General features: G+C 35.4%; 1 protein-coding gene across 1 annotated transcript in view; it reads right to left on the bottom strand.

Annotated features, from left to right (window-relative positions):
* Positions 1 to 27,916, bottom strand: part of LOC118019441 (cytosolic carboxypeptidase 6-like) — a 273,414-nt gene that overhangs the window by 38,912 nt on the left and 206,586 nt on the right. The gene's annotated exons all lie outside the window — the stretch shown is intronic.

Raw genomic sequence — 27,916 nt, 5'->3', positions numbered from 1 at the left:
TTAAATGTGGATGGCCAAAACAATCCCATTCAAAAGGCAGAGATTGTCAAACTGGATTAAAAAAAGTAAGATCCAACTCCATACTGACTACAAGAAGCACACATTAGATTCTTAGATACAGTAGCCTGGTAGTAAAAAAATGGGACAAAGATATCCCAGACAAATCAAAAATGTAAGATAGCTGAAATGGCTACATACATATTAGAAAAAATAATTTTAATAAAAGAAAAACCATTAAAGACAGTACACATTCAAGATGATAAAATGTTCAATACATCAGTAAGAGATACATGCATCTAATCTCAAAATGCGTATACCAAAAACTGAACATGATTTTAAAAAAATAAACAATATCAAAATTTAGAGCAAATGATTTTTCATCTCTTCTCTCGATAATTGATAGAAATGATATATAGAAAATTAGTGAGAGAAAAGATTTGAACAACACTAACAACTGACTTGAACTAACATATATACAGAACACATCAACTAATGACTGCACCATATACAAATTATTTGTAAGAACAGATGGTACATTCTGCAAAGTATATCATATTCCATTCCATAAAAATTTTTAAACAAATTTAGAAGCTTAAAATCATAAAAAATCAAATCTCTAAAAATAAGACGATTAAAATCAGCAAAATGAAATCAGAAATACTCATTTATAAATTAAACATATTTTAAATAATTGATATATCAAAAAAGAAATCACAAAAGAAAGTATAAAATATTTGGAACCTAAGGAAAATGGAAAAGAAAACATACAAAAATTTAAAGGGCTGACTATACCTATAAATGACCATACTGGATAAGAATAAAGGTAAAAATTAATAATCTAAGATTCTACTTTGAAATTAGAAAAACAAGAGCTAAATAAACACATGTTGTGCAGAAGAAAAGAAATAATAGGGTGGAGCAAAGATAAATGAAATTTTTAAAAAGTAGAAAACCAACATATAAAGTCAATGAAACTAAAATCTGATTATTTAAAACTATGAAAAAAATTGAAAAACCATTAGATAGATGAGTAGTCAGTAAATTAAAGCCATATGTGGACCATATGTGGACCACAGCCAGTTTTTATAAATAAAGTGTTATTGGAATAAAGTACACCTATTGACTTATATATTGTCTCTAGCTGCTTTTATGATAGAATGACAAAACTGAATAGTTGTGAAAGAGGCCATCTGGCACACAAAGCCAAAATTAATTAGTATCTGATCCTTTACAGAAAAAAAATAGTTTTGTTATACTAAGTTACAACAAATATTTTTAAAAATTGCCAAAATCAGGAATGAAATATGACATTGCAGACCACGTTGTAGGGACATTGTGACACTACAGAAATTAAAAATTATTATAAGGCAATAGTATAAACAACTATATGCCAATAATTCAACAACTTAAATAAAATGGACATATTCCTACAGAGACAAAAACTACCAAAACAGTCTCAAGAAGAAAGAGATAACCAAAACACAAATACAAGAAATAAATAAACTGAAGTGGTAATTTTCACTCCTCGCACACAAAAAAAAGTTCAGGATCAGATACCTTCACTAATGAATCTTCTCAAATAAAGGAAGAAGAATGAATACCAGCACTTCACAAAATCTTGCAGATAATATGTGAGGGTGGACGACTTCTTAGCTCATCCTCTGGGGCCAATATTACTCTGATACCAAAACCACGATTAAAGAAAACCACACACCAATATCCCTCATGATCATAGACTCAAGACTATTTAAAAATTAGCAAACTAAATTTCAGCAAAATATACAAAGGATTATACACCATGACTCAGTAAGATTCATCCCAGGAATGCGAAATTGACAAGTTCAATACCCATTCATAATAAAAACCTCTCAACATATTATACATAGAAAGTAACTTCTTTAATCTGATTAGGGAATCTATATAGAACTACTTGCAACATTATACATAATAGGGAAAGACAAACAACTTCACAATATCAGGAACAAGACAAGGATATTAACTGTTGCTATTAATATTAAATATTTTAATGGAGGTTCCAACCAGTGCAATGAAACAGAGATATAGAGAAAAAAATGGTTCTGGGGGCGAAGAGGAGGAAGGAGAAATTGGAGAAAGAGGAGGAAGAAGGAAAAAAGAAAGAAAAGAAAGAAAAAAAAAAGAAAGGCAGGTATATTGGAAAAGGAAAAGTAAAAATTTTCTAGCTCCCAGATGATATGATCCTATATTGAGAAGACCCCAAAGAATCCACCAAGTGCAAATACTAATAATTGAATTTAGCCAGGTCATGGGTTCTAAAATCAATTGTAACATTCTATCTCATCCCTATATACTAGCAACAAACCACTGGAAATTTAAATTAATTAAAATATTAACTCAAACAGTATCAAAAAGAATGAAACATTAAACAGTAAATTTTAAAAATTTAAAAAAATTTTAAAAAGTGCAAGAATTGTACACTGAAAAATATAAAACATGGCTTAGAGAAATTAAAGAATATCTAAATAAATGCTATTGGAGGTCAATTATTCTGAAAATGCCAAATCTCCCCCAAATTAATCTGCAAATTTATTACAATCCCTACCAAATTATAGAAACTGAAAAGTTGATAATAAAATCTGTATAGAAATAAAATGACCTAGAAAAGCAAAGATAATTTTGAAAATAATAATAAAATTGGAGGAATTACACAATTTAATTTCAAAACATACTATAAAACTATAGTAATAAAAACATTTTAGAGTTGGCACAAGAACAAACATATGAATCAACAGAACATATTTGAGTTATGAGAAATAAATTCCAATATCTAGGTTCAATAGAGTCTCTGCAAATATGTCAATTCAACAGGAAGAGGATAGTCTTTTCAAAAAATGGTGCAAAATGGAAAAAATATTATGCCACTACCACGCAGAATAATGGCCCCTCATTATTAGGACTGTCCATATCCTAACCCCCAAAACCTGTCAATATGTCAGGCATATGACAAAGGGGACTGTAGATGTGATTAGAGTAAGATGTTGATATGAAAAGATTATCTTAGATAAACTATGTGGGCCCAACGCAATCACAAGAGTCCTTATAAGACAAAACGAGGGGTAAGGGAGAAGGACATAGAGACAGAGAAAGAGAAAAGACAGAAAATTTTTAAAGTTCTGTATCAATGGCAATTGAAGATGGAAGAATGGTCCATGAGTCAAAGAATGCAGATGACCTGAAGATGATGGAAAAGGCAAAAAAATATATTTTCCCTAAAGCATCCAAAAGGAAGGCAGCTCTACCAAAACCTTTATTTTATCCTAATAAGACCCATTTCAGACACTTCCCTCAAGAAATGTATAAGTTTGTGTTGTTTTAAGCCACTAAGTTTGTGATTTTTATAAAATCAATAGAAAATTAATACACTTAACTCACAAGACATATAAAAATAAACTAAAATGTACTACAGACCTAATATAAGAGTTCAAATTTTTAAGAAGGAAATCTGAGAGAAAATCTTTGTAATCTTAGGTTACCCTAAAAGTTCTTAACTATAGCAACAAAAGTAATCCATTTAAAAAATAGTGATAATTGTACTGCATCAAATATAAAATGTCTACTCTTCAAAAAACAATATTGTAAAAATACTGACAGAAGTATGAGAGACATAAATTATGTTTTTAAAGAACCATATAGTAATTCTGTGGTTAAAAAGTACAATAACTGAAATCTTTAAAAATCACTAGGAAGTATCAACAGCAAGGCAGGCAGATGAAAGAAGCGGCAAATTTGAGGAGAAGTAAAGTGAATTGTTCATTTTGAGAAATGGAGGAAAAAGAATGAAGAAATATAGAGATCCATAGACTTTTACAACATAATCACAACAAACATACACATAATGGGAGTCTCAGAATGCAAGGAGATGGAGAAAAGAACAGAAAATATTTGAAGAATTAATATCTAAAAGCTTTCAAAATTTATGAAAAACACCAAAGAAACTCAAACAAGTCCTATATGATAAATTCAGAGATGCACAATTAAATATATTATAATCAAACTGTTGAAAGACAAAGAGAGATCTGTAAAGAAGAAAAGTGACATCACTTATAAAGAATCCTCAATAAGATCAACAACTGGTTTCTCATCAAAAATAACAGAAATCAGAAAGCAGTAGGATGACACATTCAGAGTACTGAAAGGAAGACTTTTAACCAAGAATTCTATATCTAGCAAAACTTTCCTACAAATGAAGATAGTAAGACACTTCCTAAAAACCACAAAAAACAAAAAACAAAATCTTAACACCATTTCTCATTAGCACACCTACCCTACAAGAAATACTAAAGGGAGCAAGCCCTTTAGGTGGAAATGAAAGGACACTAGACAGTAATTTAAATCCAATAGAAGAAATATAGCATACCAGCAAAAACTGTGCCACAGATAAGCATAAAAAAAGAATAAATGTATTTTTGTTCATAACTCTTCTCCTATCTGATTTTTAAAATAACTGTATAAAGCTATATTTATAAATATGTGTCCATGAACATTATTTTGTATAGATATAATTTATATGACAATAACACAATAAGATATAATTTATATGACAATAACACAAAAACACAAATAACACAAATAAGGCAGAAGTAACAAAGCAATATATGAACACAGTTTTGTATAGTATTAAAAGTTAAATTAAATTTATATTAATAAGATGTCTATTCATGTTAATTTTCATCTCTAGGACATTCGCCAAGAAAATAACTCAAAGAATAAAGGAAAGGAAAGGAAAGGAAAAGAAAAGAAAAGAAAAGAAAAGAAAAGAAAAGAAAGGAATTTAAACGGTACATTAGAAGATATCAAGAAATACAATAATAAAGGAGGAATGGGGGGAAACATCAGACATACAGAAAATAAACTTAAAAGTACAGATATAAATTCTACTTGGTCAGTCATTAAATTAAATTTAAGTTGATTAAATGAGAGAAGGCAAAATGGGAGTAAAAACATAATCTAACTATATGCTGTCAATGGGAGGCACACTTCAGACTCAAAAATAAATATTTCAGGACGCCTAGGTGGCTCAGTTGTTAAGCGTCTGCCTTCAGCTCAGGTCATGATCCCAGGGTCCTGAGATTGAGTCCCACATCGGGCTCCCTGCTCAGTGGGAAGCCTGCCTCTCCCACTCCCCCTGCTTGTTTTCCCTCTCTCGCTGCGTCTCTCTCTGTCAAATAAATAAATAAAATCTTTTAAAAAAACAAATATTTCAGAAGTAAAAAAAAAGGAAAAAGATCACACAAAACACTAACAAAAAAGACTATAATGTTTATACTAAAATAATTCAAAGCAAACTTTAAGACAAAAATTGTTAAGAGAGGATAAAAAAGGACAACTTATAATAGGAAAATGATCACTCCATCAGGAAGCTATAACAGTTATAAACATAAATGTACCTATCAAGGGAGGCCCAAATATATAAAGCAAAACCATCAGAATTGAAGAGAAAGGTAAATGAGTGTCCCAAATATATAAAGCAAAAACGATCAGAATTGAAGAGAAAAATAAACAAGCAAACAAAAATAGACATTTCAACATCCTGCTTACAATAACTGACAGGAATAAAAGGAAGATCAAAAAGGAAATATTAGGCTTGAAGAAAACTAAAAATTAATTAGACCTAACAGAAAACTATAGAACACTGCCCCCCAAACCAGTAAAATATACAATCAATACAAGTATACATGGAACATTCTCCAGGATGGACTATAAATTAGGCAAACACACACAAAAAGAGTCTCAGTAAGTTTTAAAGTTTCAAATACAAAATCTGTTGTCTGAACACAATGCAATGTAATTCCAGATGCTTCAAAGACAGAAATATGGGAAATTCACAGATACATGGAAAGGAAACAACAAACCTCTAAATAAACAAACGTTCAAAGAAGGAATCACCAGGGACATCAGAATGTACACTGAATTGAGATAAAATGAAAACATATTTACAAAACCTACAGTTCAGTGAAAACAGTGTTTACAGGAAATATACAGGTGCAAATAATTATATAAAAAATAACAAAGATCATACATAAGAAACATGATCCTCCACCTTAACTAGAAAAAGAGTAAACTAAACCCAAATCAAGCAGAACAAAGGATATAAAAAAAAACTAGAGCTGAAGTAGAGAATAGAAAAAACAATAGTGAAAATCAATAAAACTAAAAGTTAGCTTATTAAAAATATCAACAAAAGGAACAAGCCATTACCTAGACTGATCAAGGAAATAGATGACTCAAATTACCAACATCAGAAATTAATCAGAAACTAATATAATACAGTATGTTGGTTATACTTTAATTTTAATATGATAAAAAAAGACTGAACATTACTAGTGACCTTAACAAACTCAAAAGAATTATAAGGGAGTACTATAAACAACTGTATGCCAATAAATTAGATAACATAAATGAAATGGACAAATTCCTAGAAAGACACAAGCAACTGCAAGAAACTCAAAAAGAATCAAAAATAGAGTAATCAAAAAGTTTCCACAAAGAAAAGCCCAGGACCAGATTGCGTATATGGTAAATTCTGCCCAAAAACATTTAAGAACAATAACACAATTATTAATAAATTCTCCCCAACACAAAAAAGGAGGGAACACTTCCAGACAAATTCCATGAAGTCAGTAACATCCAGATACCAAAACCAGGCAAAAACATCAAAAGACAGAACTAAGAGGAAGAATTTAGATGGCAGAGAAGTAGGGGAACCCTGGGCTTTCCTCATCCCTCCAACACAGCTGCACTGAAGTCAGATCACTTGGATAACCCAGGAAATTGACCTGAGGATTGGAAGAAAGATCTCCATGGCTGGAGAAAGAGAGTGTGGCAAGTTAGAGTTGGGTAGAAGTGAATTGGGGGAGAGAAAAACTGCCAGCCACCCTGTGGAAGGGAAGGAGCATTTCCCACAGAGAGGGAAAAGGTAGAGAGAGGGGTTGAGAGAGTGGCATTGGGTCCCAACAAGAAGAAAACTTCTCCAGACCATGGACTGAGGAGTGCAGGGAACTGAGTGTCATAGGTTTGTTGCAAACAGTGTGTGGAGCTCAAACTCTGAGGTTTTGGAAGTGCGGAGCAGAACTGTGTGTCAGGCTCCTGGGGAGAAGGAGGACACAGGCTGGAGAGCGCTGTGGGGATCTCCTGGGTCACACCGGGAAAAGACATTCCCCTTCCTGGAGTACATTTGGAAGAGGGTATATTTATTATCTCTTCAAAGACAAAATACCCTGCAGGTGTGAGCAAATGGCCTTTCATCTGCAGGGGGTAGAGGCACATGCAGAGGGTGGATAACCTGGTCATTGCTTTTCCAGGTACTACACCATGGATTCTGAGAACCGCAAAGAATAGGGGTTGTTCTTCTGGGACAAAGGACACAAGACACAGCGCAGTGAGGAGGCAATACTCCAGAGAAGGGAGTGGGTCCAGGCGGTGCCCAGTCCTTTCAGATAAGGATTTTTGAATCCCAGCTGCAGGACAAAGATAAAACCAAGAGATCTGTGGCAGCAGGAACACTGACAGCCTCAGCTTTTCTGTGAGGGCTTCCTGAACACTGGGGGTGGTGTGACATCCCCTGTCCAGGGCCAAGAGAGTGGTGTGGTGCCATTTTCCCCTCGCCACTAATGCACTCATACTTCAGAGAACAACACAGTGGCCCCAGTGGAGATAGGAGCTGCTTACACCAAACCTCATGCCCCTGTGCTTGGGAAGTGCATATTTACTGAGACAGAACTGACTCTAAACCAACAAAGTAGGACTCTCCCACAGAAGACCAGCACAGGAAGCACCAAACATGCACCAAGTCTACAGATCATACAGGGCTTCAAAGCATCACTTGTAGTTCTGGTATAAATAAGGCCAGGCTGTATTTTTTTTCTTCTTCTTCTTTTCTTTTTTTCCTTTGGAAATAGGCTTATAGTTTTTGTTTGTTGGTATGTTATTTCATTTTCTTTTTTTTTTTCTGGATCAGGTTTCTACTTTTCTTTTCTTTTCCTTTCTTTCTTTTTTTTTTTTTTTTTTTCTTTTTCTTTGGAATAAGTCTTCTAGTTTCTTGATTCTCTGGGTGTTTTTGTTCCTTTTCCATTTTTCTTTTTTTTTTTTTGGATCAGACTTTTTCTTTTCTTTTATTGTACAGATTTATTTCAAAAAACCAATCAAAGCACACCTACTTAAAGGTCCAAACACACCCCAGTGCAAGCAAGGAGGAATTCTGAACTGACCAGTGGGAAAGAGGAAAAAACACAACAGCAGAGTGCATACAGCATACACCAGAAACACTTCCTGATGTGTCAGGCCCTGGACAATGTATAACCCCTTCTTAATATAGCATTACACTCAAGTGCAGGAAACATAACAAGCTTTCGTAACATGCAAATGACAGAAACGTAGACAAAATAACAAGACAGAGGAACACTCCCTAAAAGAAAGTTCAAGAAGAAATCACACCCAGAGACTTGCTCAAAACAGATATGTGCAATATATCTGAAGAAGAATTTAGAACAACGGTCATGTGAATACTAGCTGGGCTTGAAAGAAGCATAGAAGACACCAGAAAAACCCTTGCTGCAGAGATAAAAGACCTAAAAACTAGTTAGGTCAAAATGAAAAATGCTATAACTGAGATGCGAAACTGATTGGATAAAATCACAATGAGGATTGAAGAAGCAGAGGACTGAATAGGTCACATAGAAGAAAAAATTATGGAAAATAATGAAGATGAGAAAAAGAGGGGGGTGGGGGGAAAGATGGTGGAGGAGTAGGGGACCAAATTTCAACTGGTCCCCGAAATTGAGCTGGATATCTACCAGACCACTCTGAGCACCCACGAAACCAGCCTGAGATGTAAGAAGATCTGGATCTCTACAAACAGAATATCGCAGGCGGTTGGTTTTGAGGTAGGAAGCAGAAAGCCGTGATTCTCCGGGCAAATATCGGAGGATAAACGGCAGTGGGAGGGTGCCTGGATGCAGGGATCCTACACTGCCAGTGAGTGACAGCCTCGCGCGCTGCGGACGGGCGCAGACTCGCAGACTGGTAGCGTCGGGAAAGGACTTTAGGGCAGCCCCCAGAGTGGAAAACCAGACCGGCGGGGTTGCACGCACGTGAACCACAGCCACCCAGGCAGAAACCCGGAGCGACGGTCGCACGCAGCAAACTGCAGCCTCCGAGATGGAAACCCGGTGCACCGGGGTCCCACCGGTGAACTGCAACCCCCGGGGTGGAATCCCCAAGCGGTGGAGTCACGCGAACGCGAACTGCACTCCCCGGGACAGAACCCGGAGTCGCAGAGTCACCGCGCGCGCACCCTGGGAACGGCTGGCGGTTTCAGAAGCACAAAGGTCAGAGACGTGCCCCGACCTGGAGGCAGGACTGGGAGCGCTGTGGAGGGGCACACAACGCAGGACGCTGCAGTTTATAGCAGCACGGACAGAAACGGAGACAGTGTGGCCTGGAGAGCTCACTGAAGAACAGACTGAGGTCTCTCTGCCCTGAGGCAGAGGGTTGGAAACGGTCTCTTCTGCTCTGACTCCCGGAAGAGACACGGAAAGCCCCCAGGGAAAGGTGCCACAGAACAAAAGCCCCAACGACTGATTCCCACTGAACCCATCCCCCACCACAGGGGAGCAGGGCAACTCTGAGCAAACAGGGTTGCCTGAGTAACAGCGCAGCACGCCCCTCCCCCAGAAGATAGGCTGGGAACACAAAAGGCCAGCACCCCTAAGGTCCCAAGAAAACAGGTGCAACTTGCTTGGGTTCTGGTCAATAATTTGGACTCTATACATTCCCTCAAACACCCATCAACGGAATGACTAGGAGGAGGAGCCCCCAAAACAGAAAAGACTCAGAGATTATGACTTATGCTGCAGATTTACAAATGGATGCAGATATAACCAAGATGTCGGAGATGGAATTCAGGCTAGCAATTGTGAAGACAATGGCTGAAATGGAAAAATCAATTAATGGCAACATAGAGTCTCCAAGAGCAGAAATAAAAGGTGAATTGGCAGAACTTTAAATGCTATCAATGAGATCCAATCCAAACTAGATAATCTATCAGCTAGGGTAACTGAGATAGAAGAGAGAATAAGCGATCTGGAAGACAGTATAATAGATAAAAAGGGAAAAGAGGAGGCCAGGGAAAAACAACTCAGAATCCATGAAAATAGAATCAGAGAAATAAGTGACACCATGAGGCATTCCAATGTCAGAATAATTGGAATCCCGGAGGGAGTGGAGAGAGAGAGAGAGGACTAGAAGATGTATTTGAGCAAACCGTAGCTGAGAACTTCCCCAATCTGGGGAATGAAAGAGACATTCGCATCCTAGAGGCAGAGAGGACCCGTCCCAACATCAAGGAAAACAGGCCAACACCCCAGCATGTAATAGTAAAACTTGCAAATCTTAGAACCGAGGAAACCATCTTAAGAGCAGTTAGGGGGAAGAGATTCCTTACATACAGAGGGAGGAACATCAGAATAATGTCAGACCTATCCACAGAGACCGGGCAAGCCAGAAAGGCCTGGCAAGACATATTCAGGGTACTAAACAAGAAGAACATGCAGCCAAGAATACTTTATCCGGCAAGGCCTTCATTTAGAATGGATGGAGAGATGCAGAGCTTCCACGACCGGCAGAAACTGAAAGAATATGTGACCACTAAGCCGGCCCTGCAAGAAATATTAAGGGGGATTCTATAAAAGGAGAAAGACCCCAAGAGTGATCTACAACAGAAATTTACAGGGACAATCTATAAAAACAACGTCTTCACACGCAACATGATGACAATTAATTCATATCTTTCAATAATCACTCTAAACATGAATGGCCTAAATGCTCCCATAAAACGGCACAGGGTTGCAGATTGGATAAAAACACAGGACCCATCCATATGCTGTCTACAAGAGACTCATTTTGAACCTAAAGAGACATCCATACTGAAAGTGAAGGGATGGAGATCCATCTTCCATGCCAGCAGACCTCAAAAGAAAGCTGGGGTAGCAATTCTTATATCAGACAAATTAGATTTTAAACTAAAGTCTGTAATAAGAGACACAGAAGGACACTATATCATTCTTGAAGGGTCCATCCAACAAGAAGATCTAAAAATTGTAAATATCTATGCCCCCAACATGGGAGCAGCCATCTACATAAGCCAACTGTTAAGCAAAACAAAGAGTCATATTGATAACAATACGTTAATTGTAGGAGACCTCAATACTCCACTCTCAGCAATGGACAGATCATCTAAGCAGAAAATCAACAAGGAAACAAGAGCTTTGAATGATACATTGGACCAGAAGGACCTCAAAGATATTTACACAACATTCCACCCTAAAACAACAGAATACTCATTCTTCTCAAGCACACATGGAACTTTCTCCAGAATAGACCACATACTGGGTCACAAATCAGGTCTCAACCGATACCAAAAGATTGAGATTATTCCCTGCATATTCTCAGACCACAGTCCTCTAAAACTAGAACTCAATCACAAGAAAAATTGGGCAGAAATTCAAACACTTGGAAGCTAAAGACCACTCTGCTCAAGAATGTTTGGGTCAAACAAGAAATCAAAGAAGAACTTAAACAATTCATGGAAATCAATGAGAATGAAAACACACTGGTCCAAAACCTATGGGATACTGCAAAGGCGATCCTAAGGGGGAAATACATAGCCATCCAAGCCTCACTCAAAAAAATAGAAAAATCCCGAATTCACCAACTAACTCTACACCTTAAAGACCTAGAGAAAAAGCAACAAACGACGCCTAAACCACGCATTAGAAGAGAAATAATTAAAATTAGAACAGAAATCAATGAATTAGAAACCAGAAACACTGTATATCAGATCAATGAAACTAGAAGTTGGTTCTTTGAAAGAATTAATAAGAGTGATAAACCACTGGCCAAACTTATCCAAAAGAAAAGAGAAAGGACCCAAATTAATAAAATCATGAGTGAAAGGGGAGAGACCACGACTAACACCAAGGAAATAGAAACAATTATTAGAAATTATTATCAACAACTATATGCCAATAAACTGAGCAATGTGGGTGAAATTAAGGCCTTCCTGGAAACCTATAAGCTGCCAAGACTGAAACAGGAAGAAATTGACAACCTGAATAGACCAATAACCAGTAACGAGATTGAAGCAGTGATCCAAAACCTCCCAAAAAACAAGAGTCCAGGGCCCAATGGATTCCCTGGGGAATTCTACCAAACATTCAAAGAAGAAATAATACCTATTCTACTGAAGCTGTTTCAAAACATAGAAACAGAAGGAAAACTTCCCAACTCATTCTATGAGGCCAGCATTACCTTAATCCCTAAACCAGGCAAAGACCCTATCAAAAAGGAGAATTTCAGACTCATATCCCTGATGAATATGGATTGCAAAATCCTCAACAAAATCCTAGCTAATAGGATCCAAAAATACATTAAAAGGATCATCCACCACGACCAAGTGGGATTTATCCCCAGGATGCAAGGGTGGTTCAACATTCGCAAATCAATCAATGTGATAGAACACATTAATAAGAGGAGGGAGAAGAACCATATGGTCCTCTCAAATGATGCAGAAAAAGCATTCGACAAAATACAACATCCTTTCCTGATTAAAACTCTTCAGAGTATAGGGATAGAGGGAACATTCCTCAAGCTCATAAAATCCATCTATGAAAAACCCACAGTGAATATCATCCTCAATGGGGAAAAGCTGAGAGCCTTTCCCTTAAGATCAGGAACACATCAAGGATGCCCACTCTTGCCACTGTTGTTCAACATAGTACTAGAAGTCCTAGCAACAGCAATCAGACGACAAAAAGAAATAAAAGGTATTCAAATTGGCAAAGAAGTCAAACACTCTCTTTTCACAGATGACATGATACTTTATGTGGAAAACCCAAAAGACTCCACCCCCAAATTACTACAACTCATAAAGCAATTCAGTAATGTGGCAGGATACAAAATCAATGCACGGAAATCAGTGGCTTTCTTATACACTAACAATGCAACTGTAGAAAGAGAAATTACAGAAACGATTCCATTTACAATAGCACCAAAAACCGTAAGATACCTCGGAATAAACTTACCCAAAGAGGTAAAGGATCTATACTCTAGGAACTACAGAACACTCGTGAAAGAAATTGAAGAAGACACAAAAAGATGGAAAAATATTCCATGCTCATGGATCGGAAGAATAAACATTGTTAAAATGTCTCTGCTACCCAGAGCAATCTATACCTTCAATGCCATCCCAATCAAAATTCCAATGACATTTTTCAAAGTCTTGGAACAAACAATCCTATAATTTGTATGGAATCAGAAAAGACCCCAAATCGCCAAGGAAATGTTGAAAAAGAAAAACAAAGCTGGGGGCTTCATGTTGCCTGATTTCAAGCTATATGACAAGCTGTGATCACCAAGACAGCATGGTACTAGTACAAAAGCAGACATACAGACCAATGGAACAGAAAAGAGAACCCAGATATGGACCCTCAACTCTATGGTCAAATAATCTTTGACAAAGCAGGAAAAAACATGCAATGGAAAAAAGACAGTCTCTTCAATAAATGGTGCTGGGAAAATTGGACAGTCACATGCAGAATGAAACTCGACCATTCTCTAACACCATTCACAAAGATAAAGTGGATGAAAGAACTCAATGTGAGACAGGAATCCATCAAAATCCTAGAGGAGAACATAGGTAGTAACCTCTTTGACATCGGCCACAGAAACTTCTTTCAAGATACATCTCCAAAAGCTAGTGAAACAAAAGCAAAAATGAACATTTGCGACTTTATCAAGATCAAAAGCTTTTGCACAGCAAAGGAAACAGTCAACAATACAGAATGGGACCCACAGAATGGGAGAAGATATTTGCAAAGACACTACAGATAAAGGGCTGGTATCCAAGATCTATAAAGAACTTCTCAAACTCAACACCCAAAAACAAATAATCAAGTCAAAAAATGGGCAGAAGATATGAACAGACACTTCTCCAAAGAAGACATACAAATGGCTAACAGACACATGAAAAAATGTTCATCATCATTAGCCAACAGGGAAATCCAAATGAAAACCACACTGAGATACCACCTTACACCACTTAGAATGGCAAACATTGACAAGGCAAGAAAAAACAGATGTTGGAGAGGTTGTGGAGAAAGGGGAACCCTCTTACACTGTTGGTGGGAGTCCAAGTTGGTACAGCCACATTGGAAAACAGTGTGGAGGTTTCTCAAAAATTTAAAAATAGAGCTACCCTATGACCCAGCAATTGCACTCCTGGGTATTTACCCCAAAGACACAGATGTAGTGAAAAGAAGGGCCATATGCACTCCAATGTTCATAGCAGCAATGTCCGCAATAGCCAAACTGTGGAAAGGGCCGAGATGCCCTTCAACAGATGAATGGATAAAGATGTGGTCCATATATACAATGGAATATTACTCAGCCATCAGAAAAGATGAATACCCAACTTTTACATCAACATGCATGGGACTGGAGGAGATTACGCTCAGTGAAATAAGTCAAGCAGAGAAAGTCAATTATCATACGGTTTCACTTATTTGTGGAACATAAGGAATAACATGGAGGACATTAGGAGAAGGAAGAGAAAAATGGGCGGGGGGAATTGGAGGGAGAGATGAACCATGAGAGACTATGGACCTGAGAAACAAACAGGGTTTTAGAGGGGAATGGGGGAGGGGGGATTGGTTAGCCCTGTGATGGGTATAAAGGAGGGCAGGTACTGCATGGGTGTTATACGAAAACAATGGATCGTGGATCACTACTTCATAAACTAATGATGTGTTGTATGGTGACTAACATAACATAATAAAATTTAAAAAAAATTTAAAAAATTATTAAAAAAAAAAAAAGAGGGAAAGAAAAGTATTAGATCACAAGGGTCGACTTAGGGAACTCATAGATTCCATGAAGTGAAATATCCGTATCACAGGAGTCCCAAAAGAAGAACATAAAAAAGGTGCAGAAACTTTATTTGAACAACTTATAGCTGAGAACTGTCCTAATCTGGAAAAAGAAGCAGGCATACAAGTCCAAGTCAAAATCAACAAAGACAGGGAAACAGAATGACATATCATAGTGAAACCTGCAAAATACAATAAGGAAAGAATTCTGCAAACAACTAGGGACAAAAGTTCCTTAACTTACAAGGGTAGGCACTTAATGTTAGCAGCAGACCTGTCCACAGAGACCTAGCAGTCAAGAAAGGAGTAGAAGAAATTATTCAATGCACTAAATGGGAAAAATATACAGCCAAGAAATATACAGCAAGTCTGTCATTCAGAACAGAAGGAGAGAGAAATAATTTCCAAGACAAACAAAAACTAAATGAGTTGATGAACACTAATCCACCTCTGCAAGAAATATTAAAGAGGACCATTTGAGTGGGAAAGAGAACAAAATTAACAAAGACTAGAAAGGAACAGAGACAATCCAAGAACAGCGAATTTACAGGTAATACAATGGCACTAAATTCATACCTTTCAATAATTACTCTGAATGTAAATGGACTAAATGATCCAGTCAAAAGACAAAGGGTATCAGAATGGGAAAAAAAAAAAAGACCCATTGATATGCTGCTTAAAAGAGACTCATTTTAGACCCAAGGACACATCCAGATTGAAAGTGAGAGGGTGGAGAACAATTTATCAGGCTAATGGACATCAAAAGAAAGCTGGAGTAGCCATACTTATATCAGACAAACTAGATTTTAAACCAAAGACTGCAACAAGAGATGAAGAAGGGCACTATATCATAATAAAGGGGTCTATCAAACAAGATCTAACAACTGTAAATATACATATATATATTATATATATAATATACATACACCCCTAACTCGGGAGCAGTCAAATATCAATTAATAAACTTAAACTCATTGATAATAATACAATAATAGTAGAGGACTTTAATACCCCACTCACAGCAATGCACAGGGCATCTGAGCAGATCACCAAGGAAACAATAGCTTTGAATGACACAGTGGATCAGATGGACTTCACAGAAATATTCAAAGAATTTCATCCTAAAGCAGCAGAATACACATTCTTATCAAGTACACATGGGACATTTTGGGTCACATACTGGGTCACAGAAAGACTGAAATCATATCATGCATATTTTCAGAACACAATGCTATTAAACTTGGAAGTCAAGCCCAAGAAAAAATTTGGAAGGACCACAAATACATGGAGGTTAAAGAATATCCTAAGGATAAATGGGCCAACCAGGAATTAAAGAATTAAGAAAATACATGGAAGCAAATGAAAATGAAAATACAACCGTACAAAACCTTTGGGATGCAGCAAAAGCAGTCCTAAGAGCAAAGTATACAGCAATATAGGCTTACCTAAAGAAGCAAGAAAAATCTCAACCTAACCTTACTTCTAAAGAAGCTAGAAAAAGAACAATATATGAAGCCTGAAGCCAGCAGAAGGGAAGTAATGAAGTTTAGAGCAGAAATAAATGATATAGAAAGTAAAAAAAAAAAAAAATAGAACAGATCAATGAAACCAGGAACTGGTTATTTGAAAAAATTAATAAAATTGATAAACCCCAGCAAAATTTATCAAAAAGAGAAGGGAAGGGACAGAATAAATAAAACCACAAATGAGAATGGAGAGATCACAACCAATACAACTGAAATACAAACAATTATAAGAGAATATTGTGAAAAATTATATGCCAACAAATCAATCTGGAAGAACTGGATAAATTCCTAGAAACATTTAAAGTACCAAAACTGAAACAGGAAAAAATAGAAAACTTGAACAGACTGATAACCAGCAAAGAAATTGTATCGGTAATCAAAAATCTCCCAACAAACAAAAGTCCAGGGCCAGATGACAGCTTCCCAGGGGGAATTCTACCAAACATCTAAAGAAGAGTTAATATCTATTCTTCTCAAACTATTTCAAGATATAGAAATGAAAGGAAAACTTGCAAACTCATTCTATGAGACCAGAATTACCCTGATTCAAAAAACCAAAGACTCCACTAACAAAGAGAACTATAGGCCAATGTACCTGATGAACATGGATGCAAAAATTCTCAACAAAATACTAGGAAATTAAATCCAACACTACATTAAAAGAATCTTTCACCACGACCAAGTGGGAATTATTTCTGGGCTTCCAAGGTGGTTCAATATTCACAAATCAATCAACACGGATACACCATATTAATAAATGAAAAGATAAGAACCATATGATCCTCTCAGTAGATGCAAAAAAAAAAAAAAGCATTTGGAATGTACAACATCCCTTCATGCTAAAAACCCTCAACAATGTAGGGATAGTGGGAATATACCTCAGCATCATAAAGGACATATATGAAGAACTCACACCTAATATCATCCTCAATGGGGAAAAACTGAGAGTTTTTCCTCTGCTCTCTAGTACAACAAAAGAATGTCCACTTCCACCACTTTTATTTAACACAGTACTGGAAGTCCTATCCTCAGCAGTCAGACTACAAAAAGAAATAAAAAATCATCCAAATCACCAAGGAAGAAATCAAATTTTCACTATTCTCAGATGATGTGATACTCTAGCTAGAAAACCCAAAAGACTTCACCAAAAAACTAATAGAACTGATAAACAAATTCAGCAAGTGCAGGATACCAAATCAATATACAGAAAGCTGTTGCATGTCTAAACATCAATAATGAAGTAACAGAAAGAGAAAACAAGTAATTGATCCCATTTACAATTGTACCAAAAACCATAACATACCTAGGAATAAACCTAACCTAATATATAGAAGATCTGTACTTTGAAAACTATAAAACACTGATGTAAGAAACTGAAGATACACAGAAATGGAAAAACATTCCATGCCCATGGATTGGAAGAACAAATATTGTTAAAATGTTTATGCTACCCAAAGCAATCTACACATTCAATGCAATCCCTATCAAAATATCACCAGCATTTTAAACAGTATTAGAACAAACAATTCTAAAATTTATATGGAACTACAAAAGACCCTAAATAGCCGAAGCAAATTTGAAAAAGAGAAGCAAAGTAGGAGGCATCACAATTCAGAATTCATGTTATGTTACAAAGCTGTAGTGATCGAGACAGTAAATAGTACTGGCACAAAAAGAGACACATAAAATCAACAGAACAGAATAGAAAACCCAGAAATAAACCCACATCTACATGGTCAATCAGTATTTGACAAAGCAGGAAAGACTATCCAGTGGGAAAAAGACAGTCTCTTCAACAAATGATGTTGGGAAAACTGGATAAGCAACATGCAAAAGAAAGCATCTGGACTTTCTTATACCATACACAAAAGTTATTTTTAAATGGATGAAAGACCTAAACGTGAGACAGGAAACCATCAAGATCCTAGAGGAGAACACAGGCAATAACCTCTTTTACATCTGCTGTAGCAACTTCTTACTAGATAAGTCTCTGAGGCAAGGGAAACAAAAGCCAAAATAAACTATCATGACTTCATCAAAATAAAAAGCTTCTGCACAGTGAAGGAAACAATCAACAAAACTATAAGGCAACCTTTAGAATTGGAGAAGATAGATGCAAATGAGATATCTGATAATGGATTAGTATCTAAAATCTATAAAGAACTTGTAAGACTAAACTCCCCAAAACAAATAGTCCAGTTAGGAAATGTGGAAAAGATGCAAATAGATATTTTTCTAAAGAAAACATACAGATGGCTAACAGACATATGAAAAGATGCTTAACATCACTCAGCATCAGCGACATGCAAATCAAAACTGCAATGAGATATCACCTCATACTAATCAGAATAGCTAAATTAACCACACAGGAACAGGTGTTGGTGAGCATGTGGAGAAAGGGGAACCCCTCTTACACTGTTGGTGGGCATGCAAACTGGTGCAGCCACTGTGGAAAACAGTATGGAGGTTTTCCTAAAGGTACACAATCCTACAATTGCATTACTAGGTATTTACAGAAAGGATACAAAAATACTGATTTGAAGGGATACATGTACCCTGATGTTTATAGCAGATTTCTCAATACTAGACAAATCATGGAAAGAGCACAAATGTACATCATCTGATGACTGGATCATGAAGATGTGGTATTTACATACAATGAAATATTTCTCAGCCATAAAAGAGAATGAAATTTTGCCATTTGCAAGGAGTGGACGAAGCTAGAGTATTATGCTAAGTGAAATAAGTTAGAGGAAGACAAATAACATATGATTTTACTCATACATTGTATTTAAGAAACAAATCAAATGAACATAGAGGGGGACAAAGAGCAAACTGTAAGAGACCTAACTACAGAGGAAAAACTGATGGTTACTGGAGGGGAGGTGGACTGGGTGATGGGTTAAATAGGTGATGGGTTTTAAGGAGGGCACTTGTGAAGAGAACCTGTTGTTGTACGTAAGTGATGAATCACTAAATTCTACACCTGAAACTAATATTACACTGTATGTTGAAGTGAAGTTGAAATAAAACTTGAAAAAATATATAATTTGTTTAGTAATTTTGTATTCTACAACTTAACTGAATTTGCTTTTTAGTTCCAACAGTTTTCTGGTGCAGACCAACAGTATATTTTTGTGTCATCTGAAAATAGAAACAGTTTTCTTTATTCCTTTCCAATTATGATAACTTTTATTTCCTTTTCTTGCCTAATTTCTGTGGCTAGGACTTAGAATATTATGTTGAAATAATATTGTTTCATTCATATATTGTTTATAATAATATAAAATCCTTGTTTTATACCTTAGAGGAAGATCCTTTGAGTAAGATATTAGGTATGGGATTGTCATATATTTCCTTTATTATATGAGATACTTTCCCTCTATAAACACTTTTGGGAGAGTTTTTAATCATAAAGCGATGTTAATTTTGTAAAATTCTCTTTCTGCATCTTCTGAGATGGAAATATGATATTTATCTTGTATTTTGTTAATGTATCCCATTGATTTTCAGATGTTGATTCATCATTGCATCCCAGTAGTAAATTCTGCATGCTTATTGTGAATGATTCTTTTAATGTATTGGTTAATTTTGTTTGCTAATATTTTGTTGAAGTGTTTTGCATCTATATTCTTCAATGATATTGGCTTGTAATTTTCTTTTTTTGTGGTGTGCTTGTTTTATTTTCATATCAGGGTAATGCTGGCCTAATAAAAAAAGGTTTGGAGGCATTCCTTCCATTTCAGTTTTTTGGAAGAATTAGAGAAAGATGACTATTAAATGTTCTTTGACTGGTAGAATTTGTCAGTGAAGTCTAGTCCTGGAGTTTTCTTTGTTAGGAGGTTTTTTATTACTGATTCAATCTCCTTACTAGTGACTGGTCTATTCATATTTCTATTTCTTCATGATTCAGTCTTGGAAGATTATAAGTTTTTAAGAGTTTATCCATTCTTCTAGGTTGTCCAATTCTTGGTGTATAATTGTTCAGAGTAGTCTCTTATGATCTTTTGTATTTCTTCGGTATCACTTGTACCTTATCTCATTTATGACTTTATATATTGGAGCCCTCTCATTTTTTTTTTTTTTTTTCTGCGTGAGTCTAGCTAAAGGTTTTTCAGTTTTGGTTATCTTTCCAACAAAAAAGCTCTTAGTTTTATTTATCTTTTCTATTGTCTTTGTCATCTTTATTTCATTTACACTATGATTTTCATTATTTCATTCCTTCTACTAAGTTTGGATTTATTTTGTTCTTTTTCTAGTTAATTTAGATGTAAAGTAAAATTCTTTGTTTGCAATTTCTCTTGTGGCAATAGGACTCTATTGCTATGAACTTGCCTCTAAGAACTGATTTTGTTGCATCCCATAAATTTTGGTATGTCATATTTCTGTATTCACTTGTCTCTAGTTACTTTTTCATTTCTTTTCTTTTTTTTTTTTTAGTATCTATTAGTTGTTTGGTAACATGCTGTTTTAACTCCATCTGTAGTGCCCCAACTCACTTTTCTTCTTATAATTTTAGTTTCATGCCATTGTGGTCAGAAAAGATGCTTGATATAATTTCAGTATTTTTGAATTTATTGAGATTTCTTTTGAGACCTAACTTATGATCTGTCTTGAAATATATTTCCAATGCACTTTTGAAGAATGTGTATTCTGTGCTTTTGGATGAATGTTCTGTATGTATTTTTTAAATTCATACAGTTTGATGTATTGTTCATGGATGAAGTTTTTTACTGATTTTCTGTCTGGATGATCTATACTTTGATGTAATTGGGGTGTTAAAATCCCCTCCTATTATTGTATTGCTGTTAATTTCTCACCTTAGGTCTGTTAATATACGCTTTATATATTTTGCTGTTCCTAATATATATTTGCTGAATATATATTTATAAATGTTATTATCTTCTTGCTCGATTGATCCCTGTATCATGATGTAGTGCCCCTCTTTTATTAAATTCTTTGATTTAAAGTGTTTTTTTAATATGAGTATAGTTACACCAGCTTTATTTTTATTTCCATTTGTATGGAATATCTTTTTCCATTACTTTACTTTCTAGCCTATGAATGTCCTTAAACCTAAGTGAATGTTTTGTTGGCAGTTTATAGATGAGGTTCTTTTGTTTTGTTTTCTTTTTTTTGTTTGTTTTTTGTTTTAATCTATTTAGTCACTCTATGTCTTTTGTTTGGAAAATTTAGTCCCTTTACATTTGAAATAATTATTGATAGGTATGTACTTATTGCCATTTTGTTCATTGTTTTCTAGATATTTTGTAAGTCCTTTCTATTACTTTATTCTTCTCTTTTTCTCTTCTCTTGTGTTTTGATGACTTTCTTTAGAGTGATATTTAGATTCCCTTCTCATTGTCTTTTGCGTATTTACTATAAGGTTTTGGTGTGTCATTACTGTGAGACTTACATGTGTCATCCTATGTATATAACAGTCCTTTTTCAGTTGATAACAACTTACATTTGAACACATTCCAGAAGTATATGATTTTACTGTCCCTCCTACCTTTTTTGTTTTTGTAGTCACTTTTTATCTCTTTTTACTTTATCTATCCCTTAACTAATTATTGTAATTTATATTAATTTCCTACTTGTATCTTAGTAGCTTTATAAATTACTAATCCACTACCTTTACTATATATTAATCCTTTTTAGTGATATTTTTATTTTTGTATATTTTCTCGTTATTATTTAGTGCCATTTCTTTTCAGCATAAAGAAGGGCCTATAACTATTCTTGTAAGGCTGGTTTAGTAGTGATGACTCTAGCTTTTGCTTGCCTGGAAAACTCTTTATCTCTCTTTCAGTTCTGAATGACAACCTGCCTGGATATAGTATCTTTGGTTGGAAGTCTTTTCCTTTCAGAACTTTGAATATGTCATTCCATTTTTTCTGGCACGTAAAGTTTCTAATGGAAATATGCTTACAGCTTTATGGGCTTTCCCTTGTACGTAACAATTTGTTTTTCTCTTGATGCCTTTAAAATTCTCTATATTTTGTTATATTTTAATTATGTGTCTTGATATGGATCATTTTTAGTTCATCATATTTTGAACATTTTGGACTTCCTGGGGCTGGATATCTGCATATTTTTCCCATAAGTTTCAGAAATTGTCAGTTATTATTTCTTAAATAGGTTTTTTGCCACTTTCTCTCTTCTTCTTCTGGTACCTGTATACTGTGAATATTTTTCTGCTTATTGCCATGTTACTTTGTTACAAGTTCCTTAAATTATCTTCATTTTTAAAGTTTTATTTTTCTCTTTGCTGCTTAGTCTGGCTGACTTCTATTACTTTGCCTTCTACTTTGCTAATTCATTCTTCTGCTTTACCTAGTGTGTTGTTGAACCCCTATAGTTTTTATGCCACTTATTATTCTTCAGCTCTGTGACTTCTGTTTTGTATTTTCTCAAATTTCCCTCTGTTGAAGTTCTCACTGTGTTCATCATCTTCTCTTCAGGTCAGTGAGAATATTTATGAACATCTTTTTTTTCAATTCGTTATTATATAGGTTAATTATCATATCACTAAGGTCTTTTCCTGAGGTTTTGTCTTCTTTTCTTTGGGTTATTTTTCTCATTCCTCAGTTTGCTTGACTCTCTGTTTCAGTCATTTGGTGAAGTAACTACCTTTCTCAGTTTTGAAGGAGTGGCCTTGCATAGGTGATAAAACTATTCATTCCACTTTGTCCTAGCTATTGGTTGTCTCTTGAATATTTGTGATCATCTGCACCATCTGATTAATTCTTGATATGTCCCCATTGTTGATGGCATGCCAAGATCTTCCATTGTTCCAAAGGGAGGAACCTCATGTAGCACCTACTTTCAGGCTGACTGCAAATCAGACACTCGGGAGCACTTTTTTTTTTTTAAAGATTTTATTTATTTATTCATGAGAGACAGAGAGAGAGAGAGAGAGGGAGAGGGAGAAGCAGGCTCCCAAGGAGCAGGGAGCCCGATGCGGGGCTCGATCCCAGGACCCTGGGATCATGACCTGAGCCGAAGGCAGACGCTTAACCATCTGAGCCACCCAGGCGCCCTCGGGAGCACCTTTTAAAGTATGCAAATATATGCAATTTTGTGGGGATGCAGTGTAATCTCTTCTTGCCTCCAGACCAGGATATCTGGAGGTGTTTCCTGGGTAAGAGTTGCAAAATCAGGGCTCCAGACTAATGTATAAGCTCATTACATAGAAATCTGTTGAGGTATAGTAGAGCCAAGGTTGTGTACAAGGAAGGTGTTTCCCTGTATTATTCCTTGGGAGTTACTCCTTTGTCCCTTGATATATGGGAAATCTGAAACCTCTTGGGCTGAAGTTCCAGTCTAAGTAAATAGAAATTTTCACCAGAAGACTTGGGTTGTGTTTCAGTCTGCTGTCTGTGCAGTGCTCTAGAAGAGTTGGCCTGCCATGAACTACCTTTTTTTTTTTAAGTTTTTGTTTAAATTCCAGTTAGTTAACATACAGTGTAATATTAGTTTCAGTTATACAATATACTAATTCAATACTTCCATACAACACCCAGTGCTCATTCTAAAAGGTGTACTCCTTAATCCCCATCACCTGTTTAACCCATCCCCTTCTGGTAATCTTCAGTTCTCTATAGTTAAGAATCTGTTTTTTTTTTTTTTATTGTTACATTCCCATGAAGCTCAGGGGAACCAGCTCCCTTGCGCACTGGGGCCTGCTGATCAAGAGGCATCCCTTGGATGCATTGTGTGTGTCTGCTGACTATAGCTAGGCAGTTGTTGAGTGTAGGGGGCAGAAAATGCTCACTAGCTTCTGAACAATAGTAGGAAAATGTTTTGACTGTGTACCCATAAGCTTCAGGAATGAAGTGTACAGGTGCCTTGTCTGTGTATATGTGTTGGATTTAGGGTGGGAGTGTGAAAGGGCTACAACTGTTTGTGCTCACCTACTGCAGCCAGGTAGTAGGGGAGTGCTGCAGCATCTGCCCATGCTCTCCATCTTTAGCAATGCTGCAGGATATTGTCTTAGCAAGTAAGTGGGAGCATGCCATGTTTTAGCTTGCCTACCTGTGCTAACAGGGTAGGCAGAGAGTGCAAAAATGGCATCTCCCAACACATGTATTTCCTGGGAGAGTTCCCTGCCCCTAAAGCAGATGCTTTTAGACTAACATGTGCATGTCTTTCATATATAGTCTAGGAACTTTATAAAGTGCTATTTTTTTCACTTGCTCTCAGGGTGAGTGAGACAGCTTGTAAGCACTTTCGAAGGAGAATCTGTTTCCTGTAACATCTTTGGTTCCTTGAACTTCAGCCCCATTGGTTTTCTAAGCCTGATGTTTTGGGGGCTGATCTCTCCAGTGCAGATCCCAGGGAATATGGTATCTGATAAGGGGTACCAATCCCTCATTCTTCTAGGAAAACCACGGGACTGCTGAGAACTCTCCCCATTGTTTGTCACTGTGCCAGGTATGTGGTTTTGGTGAGGCAGTTCCTCTGCTTCTTCTACATATCTTGATGTGTTCTTCTTATCCTTTCTTGTGGAGAAGCAATTCATCTACTTTTCAAATCTTTTTCACAGGGAATTGATCTGCATGTAGCTTGTAGATTTTCTGTCTGTGGAAGGAAGTGAGTTCAGGATGTTTCTAGTCCACAGTTCTGTGAAAGTCCCTGAGGTTATCTTTTTGTTTGAATTTTTTTAAATTAATTTTTAAATGGCATATGATTGACCTTCCATTCACATTTTAAAGTGTACAATTCAATGGTTTCAGTATATTCACAAGATTGTGCAACCATCACCATTAATTCCAGAATATTATATCAGGCCAAAATGAAATTTCATACCCATTACCAGTCATTCTTCTCTCCCACCAAACTTTGGCAACACTAATCTACTTCTTGGCCTTGTACATTAACCCATGAAGAATATTTCATACAAATGCATTTTCATATAATATATGCCCTTTTGTGTCTGGCTCCTTTCATTTAGAACAGAGTTTTAAGATTCACCCATGTTATAGTATCAGTACTTTTCTCCTTTTTATTACCAAATAATATTCTATTAGGTAGATTTACCACATATTATTTATTGATTTATTTGTTAATGGACCTTTGCATTGTAACCATTATTTGGCTATTTTGAATAATGGTGCTGTAAATATTCATGTACAAGTTTTTGAGTGAATATGTTTTAAATTCATAATATACCTAGGAGTGGAATTTCTGAGTTATATTATGACTATATATTTAACTTTTTGAGGAATTGCCAGATACTTTTCTAAATTAAATGTAAAATTTTAATTTCCCAGCATCAATGTATGGGGAAGATACCAATCTCTCCACATCCTTCACAACACTTATCTTTTTATTGTATCCGTCTCATGTGTCATACTATATTGTGACTTTGATTTTCATTTATCCAGTGATTAATGATATTGAATATGTTTCTGTGGGCTTACTTAAGGTCATTTCTTTATCTGCTTTGAAGAAAGGCCAATTAAAATTCTTCTACCATTTTATAAAATTGGATTGTTTTTCTTTTTATTATTGAGTTGAAGAATTCTTTACGTATTCTGGTACTTGAACTTTTTCAGATATGATTTGGAACTCTTCTTTTATAACTATAGTCTTTCTACGTTCTTGATAGTGTCTTTGCAGCACAAAATATTTAATCTGGAAGAAGTACAGTTCATCTGTTTTTTTCTTGATTGCTTCTGCTTTACTTGTTATATCTAAGATATTATTGCCTATTCTAAGATTTTAATATTTATACCTATATTTTCTTTTAAGAGTCTTTTAGTTTTAACTCATACATCTATAGGGTTTGATCCATTTTGAATAATTTTTGATATAAGGAGAGGCATGCTTCCTGAGTCATTCTTTTGCATGTGAATATCCAGTGGTCCTACTACCATTTGTTGAAAACATTCTTCTATTACTTACAGAATTGCTTCCCACTTTGTATCAAAAATAAAGTGACCATAAATGTTTTATGTTTATTCCTGAGATCTCAGTTCTGCCATTCTAGTTACCTATACATTTATCCTTGGGTAGTACTACACAGCCTTGATTATTGTACATCTCTAGTGAGTTCCAAAATATAAAATTGTGAGACATTCATCTCTCTTTTTTTGTTTCATATTTGTTTAAATTATTCAGGTTCCTTTGCATTTCAGTGCAAATTTACTATAGCTTGCCAATTTTAAAATAGCCAGCCAGTATCTTGATAAGGCTTGCATTGAATCTCTAGATCAATTTGGGTTTATTTCCAATTAACAGTATTAAGATTTGCAATCCATGAACATGGTATTCCATTTATTTAGGGCTTTAAGTTCTTTCAATGTTTTGTGTTTTTCCATGATCATGTATTGTACTTCTTTTGTTAAATTTATTTCAGAAAAACATTTTGTTCTTTTTTATGCTATTGAAACGATTTTTTTTAATTTGCATTTTCCGATTTTCATTCTTAGTGTGTGGAAATACAACTGATTTTTTCATACTGATTTTGTTTCCTTCAACTTTGTTCAACTCATTTATTAGCTTTAGTATATTTTTGTATATTCCTTACGATTTTCTATATTAAGATCAAGTATTGTGTAAATACAAATGATTTTGCTTCTATCTTTGAATATGGATACCTTTTATTTGTTTTTCTTGCCTAATATCTCTGGGGGAACCTCCACTGCAATATGAAATGTAAAGTTGGTATCTTTTGTTTCTCATTCTTGGTTTAAAACTATCATTTTTTTCATTATTAAGTTCTGTATTAGTTATGGGTTTTTCTTAATCATCATTTTGAGGATGGTAATTTTTTGAGTGTTTTTATCATGAAACATTCTTGGGTTGTGTTACATGACTTTTCTGCATGTATTAAGATAGTGAGTTTTGTCCTCTAAAAATATTGTGTATTACATTGAATGATTTTTATATGTTGAACTAACTTTGTGTTTCTAGCATAAATCCACTTTGTTGTGATTTATACTAGTTTTCATATAAACCTGTATTCAGTTTACTATTAAAGATCTTTGTGTGCATGTTGGATATCAGTCAATTAGTTATGTGGGGCTTTTTTCCTTCCAAGATTTTATTTAAATTTGAGCTAGTTCACATATAGTGTAGTCTTAGTTTCAAGGGTAGAATTAAGTGATTCATCAGTTGCATATAACACCAAGTACTTATTATATCAAGGGCCCTCCTTAATGTCCATCACCCAATTAATTACCCCATCCCCTCACATCCTCTCCAGCAAACACTCAGTTTGTCCATATAATTAAGAGTCCCTTATGCTTAGCCTCCCTCTCTGTTTTTACCCTATTTTATTTTTCCTTCCCTTCCCCTATGATCCTCTGTTTTGTTTCTCAAATTCCACAGAGGAATGAAATCATATGATATTTTTCTTTTCTCTGACTTAATTCACTTACCATAATATACTCTAATTCCATCTACATCATTGAAAATGGCAAG

This window comes from Mirounga leonina, unplaced genomic scaffold, assembly GCF_011800145.1.
Source record: "Mirounga leonina isolate KUSES-001 unplaced genomic scaffold, KU_Mleo_1.0 Mir_173, whole genome shotgun sequence".
Lineage (NCBI taxonomy): Eukaryota > Metazoa > Chordata > Mammalia > Carnivora > Phocidae > Mirounga > Mirounga leonina.
This window is presented reverse-complemented; position numbering and strand designations above follow the sequence as displayed.